This window comes from Phascolarctos cinereus, unplaced genomic scaffold (genome assembly GCF_003287225.1).
Source record: "Phascolarctos cinereus isolate Bilbo 61053 unplaced genomic scaffold, phaCin_HiC Scaffold_4;HRSCAF=312, whole genome shotgun sequence".
Classification (NCBI taxonomy): domain Eukaryota; kingdom Metazoa; phylum Chordata; class Mammalia; order Diprotodontia; family Phascolarctidae; genus Phascolarctos; species Phascolarctos cinereus.
Window position 1 is genome coordinate 258,217,241 of NW_027555847.1, and position 19,880 is coordinate 258,237,120.

The 19,880-nt window shown below is 35.9% G+C and overlaps 1 pseudogene; it reads right to left on the bottom strand.

The window, feature by feature from the left end:
* Nucleotides 1-2,936: 2,936 nt before the first annotated feature.
* LOC110201172 (hydroxyacyl-thioester dehydratase type 2, mitochondrial-like) lies at nt 2,937-13,899 on the bottom strand (annotated as a pseudogene).
* Nucleotides 13,900-19,880: the final 5,981 nt, after the last annotated feature.

Here is a 19,880-nt window from a genome sequence, read left to right on the forward strand (position 1 = left end):
CAGTTGCATTGCTAGTCATGAAAACCTGTGATTATCCTAACAGGAAAGACACAGAGACAATATAATTGGTATCATTAGGCATTAAAAATGCTGCCCCAGTGATTTACTGCTTCATAGGAAAAAAAGATAAAGATGACTGATTTTAAATAACATCATCAGACACTGAAAATTGACACTGTAATACCTAAAATGTACTGTAAAGAAGAGACATGGAGTTCACTTAGTTTAGCTTAGCTAAGATAAAAGTGTTCTTACAACGGAAAGAAAAAAAAAGTTAACTTTTTTTTCCCCTCATCATGTGTCTTGAACATCTCTATGTGAACAAAGTGACGTGATGGGCCTAGGGGTGTGTGTGTGTGTGTGTGTGTGTGTGTGTGTGTGTGTGTGTGTGTGTGTAATCTGAAACCTAGTTTGCTGCTAAGGCACACAATTATAACCAAAATCCCCATCCTTTTATTATTTTTGCTGGTGAAGTTATAATAGATATAGAGCAGCAAAGGGCCTTAGAGATAATCTAGTCAATACCCCTTATTTTGAGCATGGGGAGCAAGAGATCACCAGAGATTAAGTAATGTCTAATACCACACAGTAAGTAGCAGAAGTATGATTTGAATCTAGGTTTTCTGATTAAAAGTTCATTGATCTTTCTACCATACCACACTGGTCTCTTGAAAAATAGCTATTCACTTTCCAGCTATTCCTCGTACAGAACCTTCTATCTCATATTTGTTCACCTTTGCACAGGACATCTCTCAGAGATGGAATTTGTTCTCATTGCATTTTATAATCCCTATCTCACTTCACAACTCAGCTCAAGTGTCAACTATTGTGCAAGACCTTTTCTCATTGTCCCACATGTGCCTGTAGGTTCTGGAATTTCCCCATCTAGGGAACTCTAATTCTCTTTCAAACAGTGGGGCAAGTGCAATACCAAAGGAAGAGGCCAAAGAGCTCCAAATTGATTATAGATAGTATTTTAATCAATTGAGTACTTACACTGGGGCAGTATGATGCATCCCTGCCAAGAGTTTGATAGTCATCAGTCTGGGCTGGAGGCCAGACTACAGATTGAATCCCTGCAAAGACTCCAGGAAAATCCAGTACAGTTTTATTTTTGTATATATGTTGCTTCCATTTAGTGGAGAATGTACAATCCTTGAAGGAAAAGGTTGATTTTATGTTTTTTTTTTTAATCTGGAGTATATAATACAATTCAGCAAAATAAATGCATTTTGACTTCAATTCAAGTGAAACAAAATGCTCAACTTAGTAATGCCTCATTTATTTACTGTTGTCAGAGGACAATGTAGTCTTTATTTAATAGTGGTGTAGTACTAATACTCCTAGATGTAGCTTAGGTGGGTCACCAACCCTTTCTACTCGAATTTACCATTCTGTCATTTATTTTTATAGTAGGATCAAATGTTTTATAGCTTATTTCCTCATCAGGTACTAAAATGGTAATACTTCACTTCTCTATTCAATTAACTCTGACCCTCTAAGTTTATTAAATATTATTTATTGAACAAACTGGAAATTGTCTACAGGCTCTGTCTTTTCTCTGAGACTTTATCTGTCTCTTCATTTCTTGTGTGTGTATGTGTGTGTGTGTGTGTGTGTGTGTGTGTGTGTGTAAAATTCATTTTATTTTCATTTCAAGGAACAAAACAAGCATTTGCATAACACAGTACAATAAAAAAATGATTGTACATGAAACTTTATTTCTACCATGTGCAACTTACTGTTTCCTCCTGCCAAATATACAACAAAGTCACGGTGCAAATTTCCTTTTTTTTCATTTTTTTCTTCCTTCCACCCTGCCCTAAAAATGGCTACTATAAGACACAAATATGTATGTGTGTGTATAAATTATTCTATACATACTTCTATTTATTAGATATTTTTCATGATGCAGAAAGCATCTCTCTTCGTATGTCTTTTGTGTATTATCTTCTCACCCTACCCTCCAACACCCCCACTTCACTCACCCCTCCAAGAGTGCCCCCATCATTAGCCTCCACACCCTCCCAGTCTCAATCCACACAGGGTTCCAAAAGTCCACCCATCCTCTCCACCCACCATCCCAAATCCCAATCCACATACTCCTCTAAAAGTCCCTTCCCCATCCTGTCCCCCTTTCCTCACCTCTCCACATGTTCAGAAGATTTCTACACCTTTCCAGATGTACACATTGTTTCCTTTTCAATCCAGATGAGAGTAACTTATCAACATCACCAGTCCTCCACTTCCACCTGCTTCCTCTGTATTAGTTCTTCCTGTCATGCCCCATTTTATAATATAATTGCTCCCTTTTACCTTTTCCTAGCCAATTTTGTTTTTTTGTAATAACTCCATCATACACAACTCAGTCCCAATTTTTCTTTCAAACTACCTTTTAAAAATACTGATAACATTTTCATATATATATAATTTGATCTTTTAATTGCCATATAATCAGTCTTTATTGTTTTCCTTATATTTATTCTGAATCTTTTTATTTAGAATTTTCCAATGAGTTCTGTTCTTTTTGTTACAATTATACCTGAAAGTCTTTCAGTTCATCAAACATACATCTTCTTTTACTCAGGATTATACTCAACTTCACTGAGTAAGTTATTTTTGGATGCAATCCCATCTCTTTTGCTCTTCAAAATATAATGTTCTAAGAGCTATGGTCTTTTAGAGTAGAAACTGCTAGGTCTTGTGAAATCTTGACTGTATTTCCATATTATTTATTTATTTGTTGTTACTGCTTTCAATATTTTCTCCAAACCTATGATTTTTTTTGAAATATTTAAATGTTGTTTTTTCCTTTCTCCAAGCATGAATTATTTGCTTTTATCAATAATTATATGAAATAGCAACTCAAGTATTTTCCATTGTTTTCTCTAGTTGTACTTTAATTTTCACATTAATACATTTCTGATTCTGTAGCTTTAACATATGGTGCAAGAACCAGAGACATCTGGGACCATAATTTTAACCACGCCCTCCATCACAGTTTTTCTTCTTTCTATTACACAACATGATACTTCAATAAAAGCAAAACACATCTTCAGCTTTTTCTCTTGAGCAATCACTAACACTATTTCTCCAACATCTAAACGGGCTGGGAAGTTAATCTCCTGAGGAATAAACACACAGTCTGGACCAGGTATTTTGGTACCCCAAAGTGCAGAAATCAATCCTTTGATCAAAACTCCATGAAAGATGGTCCTTTCAAACATTGTCTGCTTTGTGAAGTCTTCATTTAAGTGCAAGGGGTTGACATTCCCTGTTAATTGTGAAAACATAACAACATCCTTCTGGGTAAAAGCCTTAGTGAGCTCAGCACAGTATTCAGCTTTTACATTAAAATACTGAAGGTGCTGCCTGGTCAAGTTAGAATTGTACGTCTTCAACAGCACTAGGAGAACTCTGGGCCCTACTGTGCTCAGTAAAATTCATTGACTGGAAATTACCATGAATATCTTTCCAAATTTTAAACAATTTCAAACCAGAGCTGCAAGTCCTTCTGTCTACAAATCTGGACACAAAGTCGGGGGTGGGTGGGAATACTTTTTTCTTGAACATTTATTTTCAGAGAATTCCAATTCAATTTCTACTCTTTCAATATGAATTCTTTACTATTACCAGATAATGCAAGAAGAAATGGAGAACCCTGCATCACTCTGAAGGCACATTTCTTGTTCTGATAAGGTCTTTTTTTCATATGTCAATACATCAAAAGGTAAGGCAGCACCAACAATTGGACTTTCATGTAATGGTATTCAGAAGGATTTTTGTATGAGATTCTTTCAAATTTGGCAGGTGAAGGTAATTTGTTTTTACTTATGTGTTTCATAGTATTGATTAAACCTCTGAGTAGTGCCTTCGCCTCTCGGGGCCTCGGTTTCCCTCTTGGAGAAGCCCGAGGTGGGAAGGCACTTCCAACACTTCAAAGCTCTAAGAGAAGGTAAGTGGCCTGGGGAGGACTTACTCTCACAAAAGCCACGGACCCACGCTCACTTGGGCCCCGTGGAAGGGAAGAGGTGGTGGGACGAACCATCCCAGGAGCCGACAGACCCCCAGCAGCCCAGAGACTTGGCACCGGCTCCGGGTTCAGCGCCACTATGCCTCTAAACCTGTGAATTTTGAACCTTGACTATGAGGCTCCTCTAAATTTCTTCCTGGGATCTCTTTCCATTGGTGAATGTTAATTTTTCTTTTGCTTGTTTGTTTTTTCTATTTCTACATTAGTCTCTTGTTCTAGAACTTCAGGACAGTTTCCCTTAATAATCTCCTGTAAAATTATGTCCAGATTCTTTTTTTGTTCATAACTTTCAGGTATTGTCTCTCCTTGATCTGTTCTCCATATCAGTTGTTTTTCTAATGAGATGTTTCTGATTCTCTTCTAGATCACATTTAGAAATGTCAGATTTGACAGATCTCTGGAAATTATAATTCGTAACTGAGTGGTACATGTGTACCAGCACTAAGTGAAGACCCCTCAAAACACAGGACCCCCTCCCCTTTCCTTCTCCCTCCTCTGCTCTTAGATAGTTTTAGCAGAAATTCCTGAGTGGTAAGAACATCCTGTCTATCTCATCCTCTAGCTAGTTATATGACCTTGGGTAAAAGACTGCTGAAACTGTGAGGCCCTGAAAAGGGAAACATGTTAACATAATTTCTATACCTCTTCCTCCTCTCTGTTGCTGGGGGCAGATTTATGTGCATAGATTTTACCCCTGAGGTTCAGCCAGTGAGCCCACAGAAGGGGTTAGGTTGGGCTGCTCTGTTAGGGTCTACATATCCTTGCTTTAAACAAAGAGCACTGGCACCCTTTGGTTGACGCCATCCTGGGTGACACGGAAGTGTCTTTTCTCAAGAAAGCTAATAAAATAACTTTCCTTTTTGCGAAACTCTGTTCAAGACTTTGATTTAGATTTGGGTAGGTGGTCTCTGTCCCATACAATAACCTTTGACCATTTATGAATTGAAGAATGGCTCTCATTTCTATAAATTGACTGGATTTTCTATATATTTGAGAAATAAGGTGTTTATCAGAGAAACTTGCTGTAATTTTTTTTCACAGTGATGATTACAAACTGTGCATTTCCCTCCATCCTATTGCACCTCCTTTTATTCTATTCTCTCCTCTTTTCAACCTGTCCTTTCTCAAAAGTATTTTGCTTTTGACTTTTACCTCCCTCAATCTATCTTCCCTTTTATCAGCACCCCCTTGTTCCCTTCCCCTCCTACTTTCTTATATAGTAAGATAGATTTCTACACCCACTGAGTATAGATGTTATTCCTCTTTGAGCCAATTCCCAGGAGAGTAAGGTTCATGCACTCACAGCCCCTATTCCCTGCCATCTTCTCCTCTGCTGCAAAAATTTTTTGGGCCTCTTTTATGTCAGATAATTTATCCCATTCTACCTCTCCCTTTCTCATTCTCCCAGTGCATTCTTCTTTCTCACCCCTTAATTTTTTTAGATAATCATCTCATCATATTCAACTCACACCTGTGCCCTCTTCCTATGCTTAGTCCTTCTAATTAGCCTAATAATTAGAAAGATTTTAGGAGTTACAAGTATCAATTTTTCCATGTAGGAATGTAAACCTTATTGAATGTAAAACCTTATTGAATGCCTTATGATTTCTCTTTCCTGTTCCTTTTTATGTTTCTTTTGAATCTTGTATTTGATAGTTAGATTTTTCTGTTCAGCTCTGGTCTTTTCATTAGGAATGTTGAAAGTGCCATATTTCATTGAATATCCATTTTCCCCGCTGAAGAACTGCATTCACTTTTGCTGGGCAGATAATTCTTGATTATAATCCTAGATCTTTTGCCTTCCAGAATATCCTATCCTAAGCCTTCTGATCCTTTAATGTACAAAATGCAAAACTTTGTGTTGTCCTGCCTGTGCCTGCACAGTATTTGAGACAATATTCTTTTATATTCTCCTCTTCCTCCTCCTCCTCCACCTCCTCCTTCTCTTTCTTCTTTTTGACTCCTTGCAATATTTTCTCCTTGACCTGGAAGATCTGGAGTTTGGCTATAATATTCCTGGGAGTTTTCAGTTTGGGATCTCTTTCAAAACATTGGTGGTGGATTCTTTTAATTTCTATTTTACCCTCTATTTTTAAAACATCAGGGCAATTTTTTCTTCTTTTTCTCCTTTCCTCCTTTTCCATTTGGTCAATTTTTTTAAGGAGTTCTCTTAGGTGACTTCTTTGTATGTCTTTTTTTTCCCCATTTGGTAAATCTACTTTTAAAGGCATTCTTCTCATCATTGGATTTTCATGCCTCTTGGGACTATTCTGTTTTGTTTTTTTATTCAATTACTTTATTTTGAATTATCAAAAACCACTTCCATAAGCTTTTGAGTTTTAAATTTTTCTCCCCCTCTATAACCACCTCCCTCCCCAAGACAACATGCAATCTGATATAGGCTATACATATACATTCCTATTAAACATATTTTCACATTAGTGATGTTTTAAGTAAGAATTAAAACCTATTAAAGGGAAGAACCACCAGAAAGAGGAAACAAAACACAACAGAAGAAAAAAATAGCAAATAGTATGCTTTGATCTGCATTCAAACTCCATAGTTCTTTCTTCTTTGTGGATAGCATTTTCCATCATGAGGCCTTTGGAAATGTCTTAGATCCTTGTATTGCTGAGAAGGGCTAAGTTTATTAATATTGGTCATTGTACAACACTGCTCACTTCACTCAGCATCAAACCATACAAGTTTTTCAAGGTTTTTCTGAAGCCAGATTGTTCATCATTTCTTATAGCACGGTAGTATTCCATTATATTCATATACCACAACTTGTTCAGCCATTCCGCAATTGATGGGCATCCTCTCAATTTCCAATTCTTTGCCACCACAAAAAGAGCTGCTATAAATATTTTTGTACATGTGGGTCCTTTTCCCATTTATATGATCTCTCTGGGATACAGCCCTAGAAGTGCTATTGCTGGGTCAAAGGGTATTCACATTTTTTATAGTCCTTTGGGTGTAGTTCCAAATTGCTTTCCAAAATAGTTGGATCTAGGGGCAGCTAGATGGTGCAGTGGATAGAACACTGGCCCTGAAGTCAGGAGGATCTGAGTTCAAATCCGGCCTCAACTAAACACTTGACACTTATTAGCTGTGTGACCCTGGGCAAGTCACTTAACCCCAATTGCCTAAAATTAAAAAAAAATAGTTGAATCATTTCATAACTCCGTCAACAATGCATTGATGCTTTTTCAAAGTGTTGTTTTCTTCAGTATTTTTTGTGCCTTCTTTACCAAGCTGTTCACTCTTTTTTCATGTTTTTCTTGCATCACTCTTTCTAATTTTAACTCTAACTCTCTTACTTGATTTTTTCAAATCCTTTTTGAGCTCTTTCATGGCATGAGCTGAATATACACAGACACACACACACATATGTACATACATACATACACACATGTATATACTAGGCACTGATCTGGGAGCAATCTCAAGTACTCTTTTCCACCTGGAACTGTGGCCAGCATCCCAGTTCCCCTGCAGCTGCAAGCTCTGGTGTGCTCCTTCTCACCCTGGGACTGATACCCAGGACATAGACCCAGATACATGTATGGGAAATGCAACAGAGTTTTGACCCCAGTGCCAGCAAAGTGACCATATTATCTTCTTCTGATCAGCTGTCAGACCCCCTTGCTATCTCAGTGTTGAGAGGTCCAGAAATCACCACTGCCACCACTTATTCAATCTCCCCCCAGGCCTATTCCTGTTTGCTGGGGCCTGGTCTGAGCTGGTGCTGCCAGCACTGAACTGTGCTCTAACCTTCATGCCACAGACCTTTCCTACCAACCTTCTAAGGTTACCTTGGGATAGAAAATTCTTTCACTGCATCCTTTTCTTTTGTAGGTTCTGCTGCTCTAGAATTTGTTTTGGAGCTTTATTTAAAGGTATTTGGAAGGGTTTAGGCAAGAGCACAAGCTCCTTCCTGCCTTTTTTCTGCCATCTTGGCTTTGCCTCCTCTAAGAATTTCAAGAAGATAGATGAGATATTTGTAGAACAATTTTATAAAAGAATTATGCTACTACCAGTCCTGGTAGGCTTTTCAGGCTCCCATCACGAATTAGTTAGAATAAGAAAATACTTCCTTAGAAGGGAATATAATTTCTAGAATATATCTTATGAAGAAAGACATAGAATCATTGAGCATTATTAGAGGAAGCATACTTTGAATTTTCCTTTATTAGAAAAAGGAACTTCATAGACTATTTGCTTACTTTGTTGCCATTAAGTTTTAGGTTTAACTGGAGTTAAAATTGAGGGGAAAAAAAGGATGAAATAATTTGCAAAAAAGGATAGTAAACTAGTTCTACCTGGTCTTTGTTAGGATTTACCAAAAGCAATCTCAAGGAAAGGTGTTAATTATATTGTTTTCTATGATCCATAGTTAATTATTGCTGGCATATAAAATTAGAGGGTATACCTATGGTTTCATTCATTTTTGATGAGGAATTTTAGCAACAACATAACCCCTGGAGTATAGAAACTTCTATGTCTCTAAAAATCAAAACAACCCAAGGTCTGCTACTTTTTTTTAGATTATTAGGACCAGCTCTACAAAGTCCAAGACCTGGAACTTATATACTACATACAATATCTCACTCTCTTTTGTGAGTGATTTTTTTTTAATAAAGTTAAGTTGGTTTGGGGAAGTATATATGTCCCTTTAAAAATGCTGAAACTGTTTTTTAATTTTTTTCTCAAGTTTATTATATGTTATTCACCTATTAGAAAAATACTTGTTAGTCAAATGCATATTTTAATAAAAATAAAATTTTTTTAAAACAAAGAATTGTTATCTGATTTGTTTTTATCAATCATCTAAAGAGACATTTAACGTTTGGTTCCTCCCCTATACCAGTGTACCAACAACATTAATGACAACTTTGGGAGAGGAAGTAAGTCTAAAGGGAATGTGCCCAGCCAATTTGGCCTACTGACAATGATACATGAATCATAACAGTGGAAAAACTAATTTTAATTGGTGTAACTTGTGTTTGATATTATACCTCACATTAAAGGGTGATGAGAGCCAATACATACCCAAAGCTTTTGTTAAAGCTTATCTCCAATAATCCTTGTGCAGGGTTCGAAGGTGCTCTTAAGAATAAGCAAATCTATCATTTACCCCTCAGCCTACTACTACTAATTCTCACACTGGGTTCAAGGGCAACCAAAGAAAAGGATATACATTCCTCATAAATAAGTTTTTAAAAATCTTACTAATGAATTATTTAATCCAGTTCAATGATCTATTAAAAAATCAACTTTCTTATCTCAGCCTCAAATTTTAAACTGGTAGGCTAAGACCAATATCACAGTATTATTATTAAAATTTCTCCTTACTCTCTTTCTCCATGTCAATTAATTTTTCAAGTCTTCACATTAAAAAAAACCCACCTTTTTTTTTTAAGGTTTCTCTCTATTCCCTTCACATATTCTCCAAATATGAGGGGCTAACTATACAAATCTCTCAAAGAACTTTCTCCATAGAATTTAACTTTCCAAGTATTATTTAGGAGAGTTGTCTTAACCTGTCTCTGGGCTTCACACAAACCCCCTTAAATATGAAAGTTGACTATCGTTTCTCAGCATTCTGTTCTTTCATTCCTAAAACCACAATAAAAGTACCAAAGTCTATGAGAAGGAAATATTTAAGCTGAAGTTATGTTGTATGGGGAAAAATACATCAGAAACATAATGTACCAGAAAAAAAAAAAAAAAAAGAAGGAAATACTTAGACTGTGATCATAACACATTCTGTTAGAAAATAAATCATTAAGAAAAGCTTGGATTCTAACAAACTTTTTAAGTACTAAGTCCATTATTCTTATACTAATTAGTCCTTAGTTCCTTCCTTGGTGTTTATTTTTAAATACTCTTTGCTTGTTTGTTTTTACCAGGATGCTATGGTAAACAATTAAATTCCATGCGCTAATAAAATTATTATGTCTTGTCAGAGAATCCATCTCTAAATGTCAGTGATAAGTTGGCATCATATTCCAACAAAATGTTAAATAAATATATAATATTGAATGAAAAAGGAAAAAATCACATTTTGTGACAAATTTAGTTTATTTTTAAACCCAATTTGAAGTGGGGAAACATATTTAATATCACTTGAATTCTGCTTGATCTGCTCCTTTTCTGGGACTTCTACAAGTATTCTTACTGGGCCATGTAAGCTTTTAAAAATCACTAATAACTGCTGATTAGTTTTGACTATTCTAAATACTTGATGGCACAATTTCTCTGAAAATAAAATACCATTAAGCTAATTTATCTATACAATCAGCAGAACCATACATGTAAACAGCATGAAACATACTACTGTGTTCCACAATGGGTCACTTCTTCAGAGGGATAGAATAGAAATGTTCAGTTTTACTACTAGTTATTTAGAGCTAAACTGAGTAAAATTAAGGGACAGTAAAGCTTTGTTTGCAGTATTATAACTTAAGCTCTATTTCTCCCCCCTCCACTTCAAAATTTTCACTAAAATTAAGGTTTGCTACTGGTGGGAGGTGATACTTTGGTCATATCAGCAGTAATTAAAGATGCATTCTTTGAGATTCAGATGAAGCTCTCTGCTCACAGTATCTCTTACTGATATGTAACTGTGTATTATTATACTTTATGCAAAATACATCCTTTTAACAAAGCAGATTAAAAGGAAACATTAAATATTATACATATGTGTGTATATGTGTACACACATATATACATACACACATATATGTATGTATGTATACATACATTTTAAAATGTTTCTTCAAGAAATAAACTTGTAGGTACAATGTGTCCAAAAATATCCACCCTAATTCTGTAAGATTAACACTAATTCCAACCTTGATCACATATTCAGGGTTTTGTGTAGAATAATATTTAACTTGCTTCAATTAATATAGAATAAAGGTGTGTTCATGGTGGTACATGATGCTATTGACACTATAGTTATGCTAGTGTGATGAGGCTGAAGTTCACACCATATGGGAATGAGTCAAAAGTGTTGGAAAAAAAAGAGAAATTTAGGGATGATGGGAGGTAGTAACAAATTATAGCAGTCTTTGACCCAGAAATCAGAAGAAGGAGAAATGTTTAAAGGTTGCAAAGAAGCAAATTTACATTTGATATTTTTAAAAAGTGCTTAACTATCCAAATTTGTAATAGAATTTCTATAAAGGAGAAGTGGGTCAACCATAATTAGAATCCTTAAGGTTGGATAGCTACCTACTGGTTATGTCACAGAGGGGGTTCTTTTTTCAAGCATTTTTTTATTTCATTACATATTTCCCAAATACATGTTAAAAAATTTAGTCATTTGAACAGTCTGTCAAGTGGTGTTTTTCATTGTGCTACATATATTGCATGCAATGTTCGTATGGATTTGAGGTAAATTAACATTGTCAAATTTAAATACAAAAGATTCCTTATGGTCATGTATTGACTTAGAAAACCACAAATTAACATTGTGCTATATAACATTTTTTAGTTATTTCATTAAGTAGTTCCCAATTACATTTTCATCTGATTCTAGTGACACTCAGAATTTTGCAGACTACAGGCCTCAAATTTGATGGCTGTGATATAAATTATATCTTTTAATAATTATCTATGATGTTGGCAAAATCTTCTTTCTGTATTACATATCAATATTGCTTATTAGTAAATGTTTTTATGTCAAATGTATGTCCTTTCTACTAGGAGACTTCAGCAAGCATATTGATACTTTCTCAAGCACTTTAATATCCTAGTTCCTATAAAGGCGTAGTGTAGAAAGTGCTTACCACCCATGTGACCTTGGACAAATCAGTTACCTGTCTTGGCCTTAAGTTTCTTGTCAATAAAATAAGGGAGTTCTCCTCAATGACCTTTAAGAGCTGTTCCAGCTCTTATTCTATGATCTTATTATTTCATTTGTATGATGGCCCTTTTTTCAGCCAATAATGGAAAGTTCTGTAGGATTTTACTACCTTAAAATGACATTTTGGTAAAAGTTAACTATTTTTTTAAAATGCTATAGGGCCCTAATTCTTATCGGTATAACAATATCCTATAAGACTGGAATGAATATTGGTGATTTTTGTTGTTGTTGTTGTTTGTTTGTTTGTTTTTACCATTATAGCACCAGAACAAATCTGTGGAAGTGTACCTGGATCTGGTGGAAAACTCATTTGTCAGACTTAGTATAGAACCTATGACTAAGTAGTAGACTGAACACTATACAGGACCTGGATGTGTTCTTTCCTCAACCAGGGAAAAATGCTTTCAGAATATTTTTTTTTCCTGAATGCTTTCAAAATAATACATATCATATTTATGAAGAAAAGTGCTAACACTAAACTAGAAGACCTCAGGCTTTTTATCTAACCCAAAGGGTGTAATCAAAAGATGATCTTATTCTCATTCTTGGCACTAATTCTAAAGAACTTATAAGCTACCCTGAAAATCTTACATCATGCTCTGTAGATTTGTAGTCTGTGAACCCTAGTCAAAATGTCCAAATGGAAAGTAGTAATAATCAACATAAGGAGAAAATTCACTTGTCTTCTTCCGTCTGGGGTAGATGGAGAAATGGTTCCCCTAATGTTGACTGGGAAGACTGATTAGGTCTGATTTTTTTAACATTCAGTCTTCATTCCTATAGTCTACATTTCTTATTCATTTGGGTGAGTAAATTTACCCACTTGAGTAGATAAATTAATGCACATGTAGGGTATTAGCTTCTATGAGGTCAATGAAGCAATCATAATTGTTATGGGGTGGCAAGTGGCATTTTAAAAATCTCTGGAAAATGTTGAAATATCAAGAAAGTACCTTCTTGCTACTCAAAATAAGTGACTTTAATTGATGGTGACATCTAGGGTGCTTCCTGAGCCTTCCCAAATCTTTCCTGCATGGAGAATGTATAGTATTCTGAGCTCCATTTATATCTAATTTTATATTGTTTGAGTTATAAGACCCCAAATAATATCTTCATTATAGCTATGTCAATTTCCTCTGTAAAGTGGCTTGTCTCCACATGTCCCTATCTCCTCATATGGAGGAACTTTACTTCCCTGAGTTACTTATCAAATAGGTATGAAAAGCCTCCTTTAATTGAATGATTAGCTGGAAGAGAGTGTGTCTTTTAAACTGGAAAAAACAATAAATTCACTCTCTTTCCAGTGAATTTTTTTCTTGCTGCATCTAGATAGGGAAGATCACAGTTCATTCATAGCATTGGAGCCATAATTTGAAAAGGGAGGGTGGAGGAATCATTTACCCCACCCTTTTCCTTCCAGTGGTAGAAATGGGTTTGTGATGGCTTTTTTTTTCTGTTCTGTTTTGTTTATCCTCAGTTTAACTTGCTGTTGATCATCCTCAGCAAACCCTTGAAACCAGAATTTCAGATAGGATGTTGTAGCCAGCCAGCCCCATGGTAAAGCCTATAAAACCAGGATGCCTGGAACTCAAGCCTGAGGGGAGATTTGAGCTTGCAATTTAGGAATGTGTTCTTTCACAACTGAAGTAAACTACAAGTCTGTATGGTATGGTGGGAGGGGAGGATTAAGCTTCCCATGTGTTGGGAGTAAGGTGTTTGTCTATTTATGATTATATCTTTCAAGTGTTTTGTTGTTGTTGTTGTAAAAGCTAATCCAACTGTTCCTGAATGGAACTGGGGTCAAGGGGCTACCTCTTACACTTGGGGAAAAACTAATGTTGGGAGCTGGAACCCTTGGCAGAGAATTTAGTGATTTCCCCCACCCCAATCCCCCTTAAGAGTAGCATATGGTTGTGGGGGAGGAGTAAAATGTAACGTACCTTGCCTTCTGATGGTGGGACCCATGGTTGCAAATGTTACACCACCTTGTCATCTTTCCCCTAGAACCTGCTGCCTAGTATATCCAGAGAATAATCTCATTGGGTTTTATCTAGAGTAATTTTTCCCTATGGCCATTCTCCTAGATATGATCTTATATGGCAAGAGCACTGCCTACTTCTTGACTGAGCTTCAAGAAATATAATTACCTGAATAATCCAAATCAGATTGTGAGAAGTAAGAAACGGTTATATTTCCATATAAGGAAATTGGGAGGAAGTAGCTCTAGGTGAGGAGTTTCAAGAACTAGCTAAAACAGGGTGAAACTGGTAGTGTGGTTAAAGAGGCTGAAAATAAGACAAAGGTCATCACTTGGCTGAGGTGCTCATGCTTAATGAGCTTATTACTATTAATTTTCCTCACCAGGGGAGGATTAACATAATTCTAGGCATTGTTGCATGTAATGAAGGGGAGGAACATACCAAGGGGAACATGTAGTGGGCATTTTGGGAAGTCTGTGAACTATGCTGTCTTCTACCAATGAAAGTCAGCTAAGAGGGACTTGCTGCCAGGAATAGGGATATAAGGTTTGCTCTGTTTTTTTGGTAGTGTGTGTGAGCTCATTTTGAGTTCCATACCCGCTTCCTGCAGGAACATATTAAAGGTTTCAACTGCTTCACTCATCCTGAATCCCTCTCAGTTAACGTGTCTACTTGGGCACCAAAAAATACTTTCACCAAGATGTTAATTGGGCCTTTCTCTTCCTCAGATGAGACCTTTTAGTTAATTTCAGTTCCAAAAGAGATAAAACTTGCTCCCCCACTACAATCTTAATTTTTACAATGCTTCTTTCTCTCTAGACTGAAAATTCTATTTTATTCCCAGTTCACTTTAGATATTAGCCAAAGGCTGGCAAAGGCCCAATGTAGTGCTAAGCCCTGTGGTAGAGAGTATCATAAAAGGAACAAGGAACCTGATGCTCCCATATACTCACGGAGGCTGGGGACACTTGTGTGTTCTGAATTTCATTGGTCCAGAATTGTCTTCCCTGTTCCATTACCACCTATTCACTTCATATCTACATAATTTTATTTCATCCTTTCCCTCTCTTGTACAAATGATTAAATAATGGCTGAACGTAAGGTTCTGTTGTATTTCTGCAGTCAAATCTGCAGGAACCAAATGGCATCTGACTTATACTCGCTATCTTACCCTGGACAATTCACTTAATCTCTCAGTGCTCCCAATAATTCTAAGTTGGGAACAAAGTAGTCACCTTAATTAATAAAGGGAGTTTATTCATTGGGAAATTCATTATTGTATATTACAGGTTCAGTCTCTGTTCTGAAAATAAATCAGCATAGTCACTGGATGAACAGGCTTAACATCTATTCCATGACATCCTGAGGTTGTTGGTGTTTTAGATTACTTGTCCATATTCTTAGAACTACTGGTCAAAAGTCTTAATTCTGCATTTGTAAATAATTTAAACTAGTTCTGCCCTCTGTTCATTTAGTTCACTGGGCAATCAGAAAAAAAAAAGTCCAATGAGACTTCTATAAATTTGGTTGAGTTCAATCAATCAGTAAACATTTATTACTGGCCACTATGTTCTAGGCATTGTTGTTACCAGCTTTTACTACGATTTCAGCTGGATCATCACCTCCTGAACTGCCATTTAGGTCTCAACAAGAGGTTATTGAACTCTTGTTAGAGTTCCTTTAGCTGGCTATCCATTATTTCTTTTCAGGCTGCTTACCAGGGAGTCCAAGTAACTCCATACTAGGCAATGGATAACAGCCAGATCTATGATTTCCTGGGCATAAGGAAGTCATGAGGTAGAAATTCTCTCTACAAATATTGATAGAAAACATCTTTTTCTCAGGGAATTTCTTCAGATATTAAGAGGTCAAAGTTCAAGTGATTTGCTCATGGTCACACAGGTAATATTTGTCAGAAGTAGTTCTGAATCCAGTTTTTCCAATACTAGGCTTTCATATCATACTGCTTCTTAACATTTTATTTATACTTAATAAATTGTGTATCGAGAAACAGAATGGCATAGCTAGACTTGGAGCCAGGAAGACTTAGGTTGAAGTCCTGCCTCTGGAACATGCTGGTTGTGTGACCCTAGGCCAATCACTTAATCTCTCAGGGGCCGAGGTAACTCAGAGATTCAACTTTCAGGGTCTATGCTGGTATGAACCAGTAAGAGTTTTCTCTGCTGGAGTTACCTATACCAATAAAAGTACCAATATACAAATGAGTTTCCTATGCTAATGAAAATGCCCTATACAAATGAAATGACAGGATTCACCACCTCCACCTTCAAATAATTTTATTAGATTTATTCCAGTATTATAGCTTGCTGAGAATTTGTGGCTCTTGACTATAACCCAATGAATTAAGTATTCCTCCTAGATTTGCATAACCTACAAAGAACAAATTTTATATTCAAAGTTGCAAAATCATTTCCAAAGTGTTTATGTTGCTGATAATTTTATGACTATCTATTGTCTTGACCAGGTTGCTGACATATATAAAGGAATTTCTACATGGTACATTTTCAAATCGGGCAAAGAATTGTTTGGAAGAAAACAGTGAAGGGGCAGCTAGGTGGCGCAGTGAATAGAGCTCTGGCCTTGGAGTCAGGAGGAACTGGGTTCAAATCCAGCCTCAGACACATAACACTCACTACCTGTGTGACCTTGGGCAAGTCACTTAACCCTGATTGTCTCACCAAAAAGCAAAAAAAATAAAAATAAAAATAAAAACAGTGAACCTCATCTTCTAATATATAAGATGGAGACCATAATACATGCTTAGAATATGGTAATAGTTTCTTAATTGGTCTCCCTGCCTTTAGTCTTTTCTCATTCCCCATTCATCTTGGATAACAATGGTATTAATCTTCACAACGCAATATACTGGTATTGTTACTTCCTTTCTCAAAAAGCTTCAATAGCTCCCCTTTGAATATGTATTTGTTTATTTTTTTGATTTGGTAGATTTTGTTTTTATACAATATAGAAAATATACTTCTGGAAAAAATAAGCAAAATGAAACAAGAGAAATTATAACTGTTAGCACATATAATTATAAATTTTTTAAAATAATTTACAATATGTTTTTGTTAAAACAGGAAGTTTGTTTCCTTTAAGTTTAATAACTGTCAATGATCAAGATCATTCTTTATATTTAACATGAGTTTTATTGATAGATAATGTTGTCTTGATTTACACGGTTGTTAATGGATGCATTATTCTTTTTTTTTCCAGGCAATTGGGGTTAAATGACTTGCCCAGAGTCACACAGCTAGTCCATATGTGTCAAGTGTTTGTTCTGAGGCCAGATTTGAACCCAGGTGGTCCTGACATCAGGGCCGGTGCTCTATCCACTGTGCCACCTAGCTGCCCCTGCATTATTCTTTTTGATCTGCTTTGTTCACACTATATCATTTAATTCATGTCTTTGATTATTTAAATTCTTCATATCATTTTATCCATAAAGCAAAACATTTCATTTCATTCATATGTCATAATCAATCATTCACCTGTGGTAAGGAACAAAGATTACTTTTTTTGCTTTATAATCATACTCCTATGTATATTTTTTAAATTATATTTCTTTTCAACTGTTTTTAAACTGTTAATAAGATCCACTGTAAAGCTAGTTGTGTTGTCACTGGCCATTTAAGAATAATTATGTAACTTTTCTTGTAGAATCCATATTGCTTTCCCAAGGAGAACAATTAATAGCTCCATAAATAGTGAACCAAATAGAATAGTCCAGAACTATCGTAAACCCAACTTAGAGTTTTTGAGGACAAGAGAAACATACTACAAGCTATCAGAGAAAAAGAAATCATCTGCAAAAGAACCATGATCAAATAGCATCTAAAGTAAATGTGAGGAAATCTTAGTATATAATATAAAAAAGGTAAAAGAAAAAGGCTTATGACCAAGAATTAGTTGAACTGAAAAAATTAATGCAATTCTATAAGAGAAATTATGAGTCTTTGGTTGTATTTAAGACCTTTAAGTGTTCTAGCTAAGAAAAGCATATCCAGATAGAATCTTTGAAACCCAAATTTAAAAAGAGAGAGAAGCTTAGGAAGGTATTTTTTTAAAGCAAGTTGAAGAAGCTAAATGATAACCAAATGCTTACACCTTCATAGTGATGTCAGAAGTAGAATTCTAATGTCAGTACCTTCTTAATTCAGGTTTGACATTGGGAGGAAATGAAGTACTTGTAAGTCATCAAACATTTAATACAAGGATGATTATTTTACTCTAAAATAGCAAAGAAATCCACAAATTATACAGTGTTATGGAAACATCTGGTCATCAGGTCAAGGATATTCAGTGAGTTTAAGAAATACACCAAGTACAAGGAGCCTAGATTTCACCTTGTTGAGAATTTTATGCCTATAGATAACCAGGAAGCTGTCTCAGGGATTCCAGGAAAAATCAAGTAATCAAGTCCCAGCTGCAGCTTTATTTTAGGCCTACCTCATATTATTAGGGGAGGGAAGGGTAGGGAGGTAGGATAGTAGGTGAGGGTTTAGGGAATAAAGAAAGCTTGTGTCTAGAAGATGTAACCAGACCACAGAAGTGTAACAGAGGTTGTCCCTGTCTTGCATTCAATTTATTCATTACCAATCTAATGATCTACTACAGGCAGCTAGGCAGCACAATGAGAAAGAATACTGGATTTGGAATCAGAGACATGAGTTTTAAATATGCTTCATTTATTAGTTGTATACTCTGAGAAAGTTAATTTATTTATTTCAGCCTCACCTTCCTTATCTATAAAATGGGAGTGATAATAACATTGACTCCCTCCCAGGGTTGTTGTAAGAATCAAATGAGATAACACTATAAAATACTATATAAATACTAGGAATTGTTAGCTATTATATCCACTCTGTGATAATAACACTGTGATTCTATAATAATAAATGATATTTTAGGGTGGAAGAGAGGGATTTGAGACTTTGAAAGTATCAATGATTTTTTTCCCCTTAAATCTACTTAAATATTTCTTCCAGTCTTTGAGAATATTTTAGCTTTTCTGGAATTATTTGGTTTATTCTATCTACATTGATTTAGATAATTGACATAACTCAATTTTGCTTTGTCCTATGTGGACATAATCTGCTATTTACAGACAGCCAGGCAAACAAGCCATGAGACAGCAGAATGAGGTAATATGATTTGCTACAAATTATATTATAAATTTATATTTTTATGGGTCTGGTTAGACTTTTTTTCCATTTAGACATAAAAACAAACTGCAGTAGATAGCATAAATTTATTGATGTGTGTGTGTGTGTGTGTGAGTGAGAGAGAGAGAGAGAGAGAGAGAGAGAGAGAGAGAGAGAGAGAGAGAGAGAGAGTTAGTTTAATCTAATTTGGGCATTCTATTTGAAACCACCTGCTTCCTGTCCTCTGTTTTTACTCCAGGACCTTACCAAGAAACTCTGGATCTGCCTCATAATCTACCTATCCAGGTCACTTTATTTTCTTTGCTCCAGTGCATTCTCCCCAAGCTCTACATGTTCCTATACAGACCTCAGGATTCTTGGGCTCTCTCTTTATCCCTTGGTCTTCTCCTGTTCTGAGTGAGATGTTTGAGATCAAACCAACCTTGAACTGCCAGATCCTGCCTCCTGCCCAGACTCCTGCAGGCATACTTTCTGCTTCTGTTTATTCGGAGGTGGACCTCCTGGGCCTCACAGAAGATAAAATCACTTTTTATGAGGTTGAATCTGAACAGATACTTGTGAACAATCTTATCATCTGTTTCCCTCATATGAGCTTCTCTCCACCTTCTGATACCTGAACTAAAGTCCTCAATGACCATTGTATTCTTACCCATTTATATTCTCCCCAGACCAAAGATTCCAAATCCTTGGATGTTGAGCAAAACTCATTCTGCCTCTCTTATCACTAGATCCCTTACTCCCATTCCCTCAATCTACTCAATTCTCATAGGCTACTCCTCCATTCTGCCTCAGGAAGCCACAGAGATGGT